This window comes from Dipodomys merriami, unplaced genomic scaffold (genome assembly GCF_024711535.1).
Source record: "Dipodomys merriami isolate MVZ:Mamm:240054 unplaced genomic scaffold, mDipMer1.0.p SCAF_25, whole genome shotgun sequence".
Lineage (NCBI taxonomy): Eukaryota > Metazoa > Chordata > Mammalia > Rodentia > Heteromyidae > Dipodomys > Dipodomys merriami.
The window spans coordinates 21033362-21045504 of NW_027203937.1; the positions used below are offsets into that span (position 1 = coordinate 21033362).

Sequence of the window (12143 nt, forward strand, 5' to 3'; positions counted from 1 at the left end):
TCTGTGTGAGTACTTAATTACTTAAAAATAGGAAGTTTATAGTGGAAGTCTTGGGAAGGGAGTTTGGTTGGTTAGTAGATGCTCCCAGTATACATGAGGTTGCCAAGAAGAATCCAAGAATCCTCAGAAATACAATTTTCTTCTCTATATTTCTTCTCTGCTTTCTGAATTTCTGAATGTTCTTAATGAGTTATTTTAACCCACAGCTATATGTGTGATAGACCTGGTCAGAATTGGTAACCATTAATAATTTCCTTTCTACAAATCAGCAAGTCATATGTATAAGGAAAATATCATAGAGTAAAAAGCTAGCTGGTTTTATGTTTAAAATCTATTTGGGATTACAAGTCATTTTTCAAGTTTTTCATGAAATATCCTTTGACATTTCTTCTTTGAAAGGATGTCTGCCTTTACTTTCTCATCTCAAGGTTATTGTTAGCTTCCTTTTCAGAGGAATCTCTGAAAAGTGTTGGACCACTTTATCTCAGTAGTCTTCTGATAGGCTCCTCTCCTTCATGGACATCATGCTAATCTGCTGGAGGGAAAATCATTCTGGGATGAATTGGATAGATGGGGGAGATAAATTTTTTAGAGGTGAATTCCACAAAAGGTATTTGCCTACTTGAAATGAACACTAAGATACTTACTTAGGATGGGTAAGAAATAAGAAATAAATGGGATTGGTGGATGCGTGCAAGTCGTTTTACAGCATGTAATACAAGCAGTAGACTACAAAAATGGGAGATTATAGAAAAGCCCCGAAGTGACATCATTATCTAGCATTGATCACAATACTTGAATAGGAATAATAGTTTCATTTCCTTTAATCATAGAAACAGGAGGGAGGGTGAGAGCCATTGTGCTGACCTCAAATGCAATGACAGTCCTCAGGAAGGTTAGAGGCGTAAAGGTCACTCAATATGTGTTGTGTGTGTGTGTGTGTATGTATATGCATATTTGTGTATGTAAATATCTCTGTGTTGCAATACTGCTCCACCTGCTCCTTATGCATGCAGGCCATTCAGTCACATGGAATAGTTAAGAGGCATTATGGAATAGATCAAGATTATTTGCAACCAAATTCCTTAACAAAATTTCCTTTGTTTAACTATATCTGTTGTATTTGTGACCAGTTTACATAATTTTTGGCAACTTTTAGTGGTAGAATCATTAAATCGTTACATGAAAAGGCTCCTTTATTCATCTCCTGTCATCTACTCAGTCAAAACCTACTAAGAACCTACACTGTATTAGATACTACCCTTTTTAGAGGGTAATTGCATACATTTGAAACATTCTCTACACAACTGCATCATCCAATACAGAGGATTTATTTATGCAGACAAACATGACATAATTGAGATTTTTCAGGAAATGTCAGATAAGCTACTAGCTGAGTAATGAGAACTGGTTATGTCATAGTTTTGGAGTATACTAAGAAAAGCAGACAGAGAATAGCACTATGAAGGTCAGGAAAAGAAATATATAACTTAAGTTTGCCATGCCTCTATGTATGATGCCCTGTATTATGATCAAGGAGCAAGCCATAAAAATACTGTCTTAAAGTACTGTCTCATAATTAGTTGAGTTTTGAGACCTTTATCTTACTTCATGAAATAAGCATTTTAAGTCTAACCTTAGAAACATCAACTGGAAGATTTTTTTTTACTGAAAACCAAAAAACAAGTTCAAGACTACTTGTTGGCCCTGTTTCTGATTAGCATGAGACTTGAAGTACTCTAGCATTTATCAAATAGGAGAGGAGTGGATAGAGAAATAAAGATATATGGTTTCACTGTGACATCTATCTATCTATCTATCTATCTATCTATCTATCTATCTATCTATCTATCTATCTATCTATCTATCTATCTATGATCACTCCCCTCATGTCTCTCTCATCCCCTGTCCTTATCTTAAATCAATTTCAAAAGGTTTCATTGTTGTACTTTCACACATGTGTTAGCAATACATGCTAATAAAAGTCTTAAAAAGGAAAGGCATTAGTTATCTGGGCATGTTTTGGGCCAAGATTTGGACAAGATTTCAAAGAGGAGAAAAGAGGCAGGGCTCAAGGTGGTCTCAGGAGAAGTCCAAATCCTGCCTACCTACCATGTTACTCTATGTCTCTGAACTATGTAGGTGTCTCTGGCACCTACATATTATGAAGAAATAGAGACAGATCCTCTTCAGAGAAAAGTCAAACCTTTCCAGAAGACACTTGGTGTCCTGGGATTTGTTTGGTACATGAAGAGGTTCAGGGTGTTGAGGAAAGAGGAGGTGCATCTTCCGAGAGGGTGTCAAGATGAAATGTGCATGGTAATCCCTCGAATCACAGATCAAAGGTTGACTACCATAGCCAGTCCTCTAAGGAAAGGATAGATGCTAGTAATCACTTGAAAATCCAGCAGAATGCCTGGAATCCTGGAAGGAAATCCTTCAGAATCCAATCTCTTGGTGAGAAAATCATTCACAATAAGGTATTGTTTCTGGAGAAGTCTTGAGTCCGTGATTCATACTTTCATATACTCTCCCAGCTGGCGTCCATGGTAAGAGATGAGCAGGGTAGGGACTTGGGGAAAGAAGAATGGGCAGAGTGGCTCAAAGGAGACCCACTATTGCTTATCTGCACTGTCCCCAGAGCAGCGGGAGCCAACACTTGTCCTTAGGGACTTAGCACAGTTTAATCTTCTCAAACAAAATGACCTACACTACTGTTTTTTAAAAACATGCTCCTGGAAACTGGATTTTAATGAATCCTTTTGGGGTTTTCTTCTAGCCTGCCATTTCTGCAAGCATCACTCACTAAATGAGGCCTGAGTCTTGAGAATCTGTGCTCTATGTGATCAGGCTATCAAAAGCCCTCTAAAAAGAAAATTGGTCTCAACATCTGGCCCACTGGCAAGTGGCCCTACCAACCTCTGTGTAAGTTTTAAAGGGACTCATGTCTGTGTTGGAGCTGCCACTCCCCTCATACCTCTCTCTGGGATGTTACCTACTCGAGGAGTCAACTGTACTTTTTGTAACCTCAGGTCTTCCTTCACCTATCACACTGATGGAATGGATGCTTTGATGCTTTTCAGTTCTTTCTCACATCTACCCTGTGTCATATATGTGCACACGTGTGCCTGTGCCTCTGTATCTGTGACCAGAAGATGGAGCTGTGCAGAGCCCAGAATGGTGACACAGCTCCAGCCCTCAGTTGTCACTGTCCCCGCTCAGCATTTCTCCTCTCTAGCCAGATTTAGGAGCCTGAAAGGATTCTGAACATTTGTACCACAAACACATGATAGATGTGTGTCAGGGGGTAGAGCTCTAGCCTTGAGCAAAAATTCAATTCAAAATGGCAGGATCTGAGTTCAAGCCCCAGTACCAGCATAAAAAAAAAGGCAGAATGAAATAAGTAGACAGAGATAGAAATATAGAGACAAAAAATAAGAAGTGATAAAATTGGTGGATGAACATATTTAATCTAATTTAAATAGCTTATATTAAACATATGTGGTAATACCATTTTCATATAATTATATACTATGAGGTATCTGTTTAAATAAAATGTACATTTTACAAATGAATAAAAATCACAGGACTAGATACAGGCAGAAACCTAATGTGTTTTCCTTCCACTTCCCAAATTAGATAAATATATATATAAGATGCAAGTTTCCAAAATCAAATACAGTGACAACAGGGATATACTATAGGAGGAAGAATATACAAAATAAACCCAAAAATCACATAGTACATTACAAAAAACAACAACAAAGAGAAACTTCTTGTGTCCATATCTTGGGGTTCATTTCACTTGGCATATTATATGGTCATATGTACATAGCTTTTGAGCTATTCTGCTCATCTGATGATATTATCATACACATATATGAATTATTGCAAGTAAGGGAAACCATGGGACCTATATTTCTTTTTTTCTATGATTTAATATTTTTAGAAAGACAGAAAATATAAAATTATCAAAAAATTAAAGGTTCATTTGGGAGCTGGGGGCAGGGGTGGGAGAGGTTCAAAACTTTTTCCCTGTAATTGATTTAAGGTAAAATTAAAAATAATATCAAAACATAACAGCTATAACTGTCCAATAAAAAGCCCACCTACAAAAAGGCAGGATAAAATCTGATTGAGAAAACATACACATCATGACTTTGGTAACAAATTTCAAATGATTTCACTTCCCACAGTCCAAAATGAAGATCATCTTGGATACTTAGATTCTACTTCTTCAAGAATCCATTCAATGCCAGTCAAAAAACCAGTAAGAGTTTCTGCCTCTATATCCTGGACCATCCATGGGTGGTTCCGAAGATTAAGATGCAGCTCATGGGCCAAATAAAAACAGGGCACTCTTTTCACATCTGATTGTGAAATACAAGATAAAACTAGCATTGGTCTCTCTGAAGACCCGAAAGCTGGATCTGTCATTGCCATGATTCGAGAAAATTCATCTTCCCATTCATGCCTTGTTTGTGCTTCAACATTTGCAACATAAATGAATCCATCGACAACTTCACACACCTTCTGAATTTGTGGGATTACACTTCCTTGTTGGTCATTCCCTTCCCTCTGTAGGCTGAACATCTTGTTCACTGCACTTGTATGTTCTTCCCTTGCTCTGTCTCTTTCCTTTCTTGTGGTGGAATATAGTATCAGGATGTTGAATTTATGTTGGTTACTTGGCTGAAAACTGACTCCTGATCCAATACCATCAATCTGACTTTGAGGCGAGCCAACAGTTGGAGAGAGTTCCTCTGAAGACATTAAACTCAACACCAAAGATGTATTCAGTTCTTCTAAACCTGGTCCAAACATAGCAAATCGAGGTTCATTCTGAATGATCAATGAGTGTAAAAAAGAGGTGACAGCTCCATACATAGGACGGCTGGATTTGGAGGCTCTTCTTGTATACGGCAGCACATTTTATAAACTGCCATGTAATCAAAAAGTGTACCATCAGCAACCTCAGATATGGGCTTTTTCAAGATTTCTAGATCTGGAAGAGACTTCCAGTCCACAGAGGATCAAGAAGGAAGATCCCGCAACAGAAAGTATCTCCACAGAATTGGATCTCCTACAATTTCATTCCAATAATGACTTGTACTACCCAACTGACATAGATCATGGGGTGAAAGAAATGACAAAATATACAGCTGCACATCAATCGGCAGCCGCGCCAGGGTACTGGTCTCCTCGCCCGCCGCCGCCTCCCGCGCCGCCACCGGCGCCGCCCGCTCCTTGCCCACCGACTGCCAGAAGGTCCTCCAGCCGCTGAGGATCGCCGCCTCCAGGCGGCCCCAGTCGCTGGGGGACGGCGAGGGGCCGGCGCCGCGGCCCGGCTCGCTTCGCGCCATGGCCGCCAGCGCCGTGGTGACGCGTGGCCCCGGCCCCTGGCCCGCGGCCCCCGCGACGGCTTCCGGGGGCCGCCTGCGCCTCTCTTGGCCCCGCCGCCCCGGAGCCCGGGAAGGGAGCCCGACGATCGCCATGCCTGAGGCGGCTTTCCGCGCCCAGCTCCCGGGGCGGCCGTGATCACGTCGCCGGCCGGCCTCGTGCTGCACGACCCTGACTGCAATGCAGTTGGACCTATATTTCTTTGGGCCTGGCTTACTTCACTGAATGTTTTTTCCCAAGTCTTTCCATTTCCTAACAAATGGGGCAATGTCATTCTTTCTGATGGAGGCATAGAATACCATTGTGTGTGTGTGTGTGTGTGTGTGTGTGTGTGTGTGTGTGTGTGTGTGTGTGTGTGTGTGTGTGTGTGTATAATATACACATAAATATATACCACATTTTATTTTTTTATTTTTTTATTTTTTATGTTTTTTATTGTGAAAATACTGTACAAAGGGGTTACAGTTACATGAGCAAGATAATGAGTACATTTCTTATCAAGCCTTGTTGCCTCCTCTGTTTTTCCCCTACCATCCCTCCCCTCCCACTTCCAAAACTACACCCTCCCCCCACCACCTAAATTGTAAAGTTTGTTGTTCAACAATGTCTTGTACATCTCATTGTTACAATGGGTCCACCTGTATCCCTATTGAAACATTTTGTTTTTTCCCTTCCGCTTCCCAAATTATACATCAAATACAGTGAAAACAGGGGTTATACCATGGGGGAGGAACATACAAAGCAACAAAAAAAATCACATGTTACTTTAGAAACAATAGCAAGAAAGAAAAGGCCACTTGTGTCCCTATCTTGGGGTTCATTTCGCTTAAAATCATCATATCTGGTCATATGTACATAGCTTTTGACCTTTTCTGCTTGTCCCAGACATATACTAGTCTTGATCTATTCATCTACTGATGGGCATCTGGATTGGTTCCATATCTTAGCAATGGTGAATAATGCTGCAATAAACATAGTTGTGCTGGTAGCTTTAGTGTGGCCTTTTTTATGATCATTGGGATAAAAGCATAGAAGTAGGATTGCTGGTTCGTAGGGGAACTCTATGTGGAGTCTTTTGAGGAACTTCCATACTGCTTTCCAAAGTGGTTGAACAAATTACATTCCCACCAACAATTCAGTAGGGTTCCCTTTTGGCCACATCCCCTCCAGCATCAGATATTATTAGATTTCTTGATGATAGCCATTCTAACTGGGGTGAGGTGGACTTTCAATGTTGTTTTGATTTGCATTTCTTTCTTTTTCTTTTTATTGTGAAAATACTATACAGAGGGGTTATAATTACATGGGCAAGGTAATGAGTGAGTACATTTCTTATCAAGCATTGTTGCTCCCCCCCCCCCCAAGTTATAAAGTTCATTTTTCGATTGTACATCTCATTTCTTTTATAGCCAGAGAAGTTGAGCATTTCTTTATTTGTTTAGTGGCCATTCTTTTTGTTGTTGTTGTTTTTGGTTGTGGGGCTTGAACTCTGGGCCTGGGCACTCTCCCTGCACTCTTCAGCTCAAAGCTAGCGCTCTACCACTTGAACAGCACCCACTTCTGGCTTTTTCTGTTCATGTGGAGCTGAGGAATTGAACCCAGGGCCTCATGCATGCAAGGCAAGCACTCTACCACTGAGCCACCAGCCCTCTATTGGCCATTCTTATTTCTTCTTCAGCAAAGTCTTTCTTTAAGTCTTTAGCCACTTACTAATGGGGCAGATGTTTCTTTGAGGATTTTTTTTTTTTTTGGGTCCGGTCGTGGGGCCTGAACTCTGGGCCTGGGCTCTGTTCCTCAGCTCTTCAGCTCAAGGCTAGCACTCTACCACTTGAGCCACAGCGCCACTTCCGGCTTTTTTCTTTTTGCTTATGTGGTGCTGAGGAATTGAACCCAGGGCCTCATGCATGCAAGACAAGCACTCTACCTCTGAGCCACCTTCCCAGCCCCAAGGATTTGTTTTTTGGGGAGTTAATTTTCTGAGTTCTAAGTATATTTTAGATATGAGTCTTTTGTCTGTTGTATGGCTAGTGAAGATCTTCTCCCAATCTGTGGACTTTCTATTGATCCTGCTAGCTATGTCCTTTGCCACACAGAAGCTTTGCAGTTTAATGCAGTCCCATTCGTCCAACCTTTCTTTAATTTATTGTGTTTCTGAGTCTTTATTAAGGAAATTTCAGGTTATGCAAAGGATCCCTAGAGTTTCTCTTATTCCTTCCTGTACTGTTTTCAGGGTGTCTGCTTTTACTTTGACGTCTTTGATCCATTTGGAGTTGATTCTGGTGCAGGGTGATACATAAGGATCTAACCCATTGCAACAATCATACAAGTTGCTATGTTGGAAATGAACTTTACAACTTTGAGGGTGGAGGAGAGGGGGAGGGAAGGAAGGGAAGGGATAGTGGGGGAAAAACAAAGGGGGTAACAATGCCCAACAAGGAATGTACTCATTACCTTACTGATGTAACAGTACCCTCTCAGTACAGTATCTTTACAAGAAAATAAAATATAAAAAATAACTAGTACCAAAAACCTTAATGTGAAATCCTCTACCTATGAGATGTTTTCTTTTTTCTTTATTTAGTTATTTGTTTTTTATTGTGAAAATACCCTACAGAGGGGTTACAATTACATGGGCAAGATAAAGAGTACCTTTCTTATGAAGCACTGTTGCCTTCTCCTTTGTTTCCCCTTCCCATCCCTTCACATACCCCCTTTCCCCCCCTCACCTGATCCCGCCCCCACCAAAGTTGTAAAGTTCGTTTTTCGACATAATGACTTGTACATCTCATTGCTGCAATATGAATAACTTCTACACATATCTAAATCAATTACCTTCCATTTTTAATGTAGACATATATTTGTGAGGGGTTGGTATGTTCTTATAGAACAAGTGTCTGCCACCTCCTGGTATACCAAAGAATAAATCTTATGTGAGTGTGTGTCTACACACCTGCCATTCCATCCTTTACCTGGGACTTCTGTTTGTGAAAAATGACTTTTACTTAACAAGTCACAGAGGTTAGTAACTTAGTGATCTGAATGATAGAAATTGGGGACAAATTCAACAAAGTATGGTACTGAGGTGAGGTTACTGCTCTGCTTTTTGTAAATGAAGTTTTAGTGAGACATTCGACTGTTGTTACTGTAGAATTGAGCTGTTTATTATCTGGTATTAACAGAGCATGTTTGCTGATCTCTGTATATATAACAACAAGTCGTGTTTCCTTCAGTTAAAGAAATGTACATCTTGGAGATAATGTAAGAGAAATTTTTATTACATTAGTTTGCAATCTGAGGAAGATACAGAGGAGCAAACTTTTCACCTATTTCATTTATGTTAAAAGTTATTCTATTGTCCCAAAAGCATTAGGTTTTTTTAAAAAACATTTATTAGGAAGCATGTGGTATATATTTTAAACAGAAATTCTGAGATCAACTTCTACATCTTATACTATACCGAGAAATATTATCTTTAATTTGTACCAAAGAAACCCATACAGTCTTGTTTTGAAAACTATGTTACATATTATAAAGTTCAAAAACACTACAAAAGATATATTATCTCCCATATTTTACTCTTTTTTATCTCATTCCTATTTTTTAGGGCTTTTCCATAGTTTTTGTCCTTATTTTTCAGATTTGCTTATGGAACACACTCTTTAGAATTGAATTAAATGTATTTTTAAAATATATTTTATTATCTTTAAGTATTTATACAAAGGAGTTGCCATTCATCAAAGTAGTTCATGAATATAATCCATCTTGATCAATATTACATCTTTCATTATTCTCCCAACATCCCTCCTAACCTTTCCTATTCCCTCAATTTTGTAGGATATACATTGAATTTAAAGATATTTTATTTTATTTTATTATTTTATTTTTTGGGTCTGGTCGTGGGACCTGAACTCTGGGCCTGGGTGCTGTCCCTCAGCTCTTCAGCTCAAGGCTAGCACTCTACCACTTGAGCCACAGCACCACTTCTGGCTTTTTTCTTTTTGCTTATGTGGTGCTGAGGAATCGAACCTAGGGCCTTATGCATGCAAGGTAAGCACTCTACCACTGAGCCACCTTCTCAGCCCCATTTAAAGGTATTTTATATCCAGATGTTTTACCATACATTTTAACATTGTAGTTCAGTTCGTTTGGGGGAGGGACGAGGAGGGAAGGAGATGGGAAGGGATAGGAAGGGGAAACAAAGGAGGAGGCAACCATGCTTGATAAGAAATGTACTCATTACCTTGCCCATATCATTGTAACTCCTCTTTCATTTTCACAATAAAAAAAAAAGAGACAGAAGATTTGACATCACCGGAGTAGAGATTGGAGCAACATGGCTTCAAGTCGAGCAATGCAAACTGACACCAGGAGCAAGGAGGAGCAGGAAGGGGCTCTCTGATAAAGCCTCCCCAGGGAGTAAGCACCCTCAGGACACTTGGGTTTCAGCCTGGTAACTTCTGATTTCACATTTCTGGCCACTAGAACCGTGAATAAATTTGTGTTAGCAAGTACAAGCATTTAGACCAAGTCTGGTAAATAGTGCTTAACATATGTTCTCTCTTATATGTATAAATAGTAAAATGACACAATACATTTGTGTCATTTAAAAAAACACACAAAAATATTGTAGTTCAATATTTTCCTACCTATATAGATACTATTAGAAAACTCTTGTTTGGTCTAGGAATGTGGCTCAGTGTTAGAGCACTTGACTAGCATGTGCAGGATCTGGGTTTGATTATTTGAACTGAAAATGCTTACTTAAATATGACTGTTTTCATTTCAAGGATTGTCAAATTTAAGGCCCCGTTAGAAATAGGCCACCATTAACATTATGAAATATCTTTATGTTTTGTCTGTATCATTAGGTAATAGAAATGTGCCTGTGATATATAAACTTAGTCAAATGGTATTTGCTAAATGAATGCAAGAATAAAGGGAGTGAATTCATTTCCATATGTTTATATTCTCATGTTTGTCCTGTTTCTTAGGTAGTTGTTTTGTTTTTTTACTATATGTCTATGAGCTTACTTGTGTTAGTTTCATCTTTAGATTTTATTGAATTGAAAAGTGATTAGTGTGTATACTTCCATATTGCTACTTACCTTCCTTCATCCTTCCCTTCTTGCTTTCTATTCTGTCCTTTCACATGTAGTCTTTCTTCCCTCCTCCTCCTTTTTCTCTCTTCCATCTCTTCTATTTCATGTATTGTTGATTTTTGACCAGTGGTTACCAACTTGTTTCGCTCTTAAATTTTTAATATTTTTTACATGAAAACTACTTCTTATGTATTAGTGGTAGTTTGTGCAAATCCTTTGGTTCAGGAAAAAGAAAAGCAATTTAAAAAATGAAGGAGTGGGATATAATTAGGAACAGTATACTACAAAATCTCTTTTCTGCACATCTGTTCTATTGTATATTGTGATGATTATATTAATAAAATTAACAGCATATTATATACTTGAAAATTGACAAACACAGTTTTAACTGTTCTTATTACAAAAGATGTAGAGTCAAGGCCATCTCAATGAGCTTGAATTATCAATGCTATAATTACACACACATTAAAACATCATAATGTACACAGAAAATAAATAGCATAGTAAATAGATATGTCAATTCTAAAAAGAGCCAATTTGAAGATTCCTTACTATTTATACATAAAAAAGAGAACATATGTTAAGCACTATTTACCAGACTTGGTCTAAATGCTTGTATTTGCTAACTTGTGCTTAGAATCATGAGATAAGGCTTCTGTTTATCAGCACTTAACACATGGGCAAACCGAAGTCCAAAGAAAATGGAATACAGTGTCTGAGGATATACAGATGACAACTCAGGGACCATCATTCTTTTGCTCCCTATGAATACTCTAAAACATCATAACATAATAATAAGCAAGAAGAGTCACTAAATATCAGATGTTACAATTCAAATAAAAATGTAGCAAAGTCTAACACAAAAGGAAACTTTATGATTTTTGCTTCCTTCTAGATACCAAATTTTCTAAATTGTTAATGGTTTAAGGAGCTTTAACTGTTATCCTTAGTTTTACAAATTCATTGAAGATGACTTAAGGAAAAAAACAGAATTTCTGGGTTTTTACCAAGCATCGCTGTCAAGAAGCCACAGTAATGTGGAACTTCTGCACCCACAAAGTTCTCACTTATTTTTATGCTTTCTTATGTCTATTAGTGGTATAAAATAAAGCATATTTAGGGTTGACAAAGGGAAGATTATATAGTCTATGCTTTCTTTCCTCTGTACACAGATATAAACTTATTCCCAGACCAATACTATGAGATCCTTGCAGTTATTTTAAAAAACACACTAGTATATCAGCAAGACCACATTAAAAAAACTAAAGCCACAGACAATACTCTCACTATTCTCACATCTACTTGTCTGTTTAAATATATGTTCAATTCTATTTTATTTTTCAAATTACATTATAAATATAGCTGTATATGTATATATATTTATTAATATTATTATTGTTATTATTATTGCCTGTCCTGGGGCTTGAACTCAGGGCCTGGGCCTTGTCCCTGAGCCTCTTTGTGCTCAAGGCTAGTGCTCTACCCCTTGAGCCACAGTGAAACTTCCAACTTTTTTGAGTAGTTCATTGGAGATAAGAGTATATTTTTGCTTGGGCTGGCTTTAAATTGTGACCCTTATATCTCAGCCTTCTGAGTAGATAGGATTACAGACATGAGGCACAGGTGCCCAGTTTACATTTTTAT

General features: G+C 38.4%; 1 pseudogene; it reads right to left on the reverse strand.

Moving 5' to 3' along the window:
- Positions 1–3573: 3573 nt before the first annotated feature.
- On the reverse strand, positions 3574–5374 carry LOC138836489 (F-box only protein 4 pseudogene; annotated as a pseudogene).
- Between the last annotated feature and the right edge of the window lie 6769 nt (positions 5375–12143).